At 38.1% G+C, this 1,257-nt stretch overlaps 1 non-coding gene across 1 annotated transcript; it reads right to left on the bottom strand.

Moving 5' to 3' along the window:
- Positions 1-758: 758 nt before the first annotated feature.
- On the bottom strand, positions 759-877 carry LOC112474056. Its single transcript, XR_003044255.1, has one exon. It is a non-coding gene; the product is annotated as a 5S ribosomal RNA (ribosomal RNA).
- Between the last annotated feature and the right edge of the window lie 380 nt (positions 878-1,257).

The following is a 1,257-nucleotide window of genomic DNA, read 5'->3' as shown; positions in this document are numbered from 1 at the left end:
TTTAATCATAAAAGAAAAATACATAACTGACTCCCATCTTCTCAAATGATTTGTACTATTAAAAGTAGCAATTCTTTAGATCAGAATCTCAGAAAACTTGATGGAAATCAAGATGTTGTATGTTCATTGGTTAATTGTCACTCGGCCTGAGGGCACGGACTTAGTTATTTAATCACTTATCCCCAGCAGGAGGACACTACCCCGCACATACAAGTACTCCATAAATATTTACTGAAGGAATGAGTGAATTCAAATGCTTGACTTCAAATGTAATCTTCACACATTTAATGTCATGGATAATCAAAGAAGTGTTTTTTGTTTTGTTTTGTTTTAACAGAAATAAACCTTAACATGAAAATAAAAACATGGGTTGGTTATCTTAGACCTGGGGCTGCAACTTTACAGAAATGACCATGTTTTCCATACATGCAGCTGGAAATTTATTGTAAGCCTACACTGCATCCCCCACTGGGGCTCAGCTGACTGTGGGGCAGGTCCCACAGAAGCCTTGTCTGCTGGCAGAGCCACAGAAAAGCTTCCCAGAATTCTGGGGGGCACTTTTCAAATGTGCTCTGGGGCTTCCCAGACACGAGTGTGAAGTTTTGAAATGGGGCTGATGTCTTCTGTGAATCAGTAGGGGCAAGAATCAGTGGGATTTGAATCATTACTATTAATATTATTCCCCTTTTGTACCTTCAGACTGGTAATACCTGAGGATATTCAAGTGCTGTTGCAATTTTTTTTTTTTTTTTTTTTAATGCCTACAGCACCTGGTCTTCCTAGGTGGTCTCCCATCCAAGTACTAACCAGGCCTGACCCTGCTTAGCTTCTGAGATCAGATGAGATCGGGCACGTTCAGGGTGGCATGGCCATAGACTGCAATTTTTAAGTTAACTTTTTAAGGTGATAATTTTCCTTGATACTTCTTGGCCTGGAAAGGCATTTCCATATTCAGCACAAGTTCATCAAGCTAGCACACATCTCAACAACTACCATGAGATTAAAAAATATATTCTTGTTTCTGCAGGAAAATGAGAGACAAATCATTTTTTGACTGTGCATGTCTAGAGAGCTACACAATAATTTCAGACCTACCAGTTTTCCTATTAAGAAATCACAATGGCAGCCTATTTAGGTGAAAATGAAGAATTGGGAGAGTAGAGAGCTTTAAAAACCATAAAATCACCTTGTATTTTATACTTAAAATAGGTATTTGGAGAAATTTTATGACAAAAGCTATAGAAGATTAGATGTGCA

Source organism: Pteropus alecto, unplaced genomic scaffold (genome assembly GCF_000325575.1).
Source record: "Pteropus alecto unplaced genomic scaffold, ASM32557v1 scaffold69, whole genome shotgun sequence".
In the NCBI taxonomy this organism is placed as follows: domain Eukaryota; kingdom Metazoa; phylum Chordata; class Mammalia; order Chiroptera; family Pteropodidae; genus Pteropus; species Pteropus alecto.
Note: the sequence above shows the minus strand (reverse complement) of the source record. Positions and strands in the feature narration are given on the sequence as shown.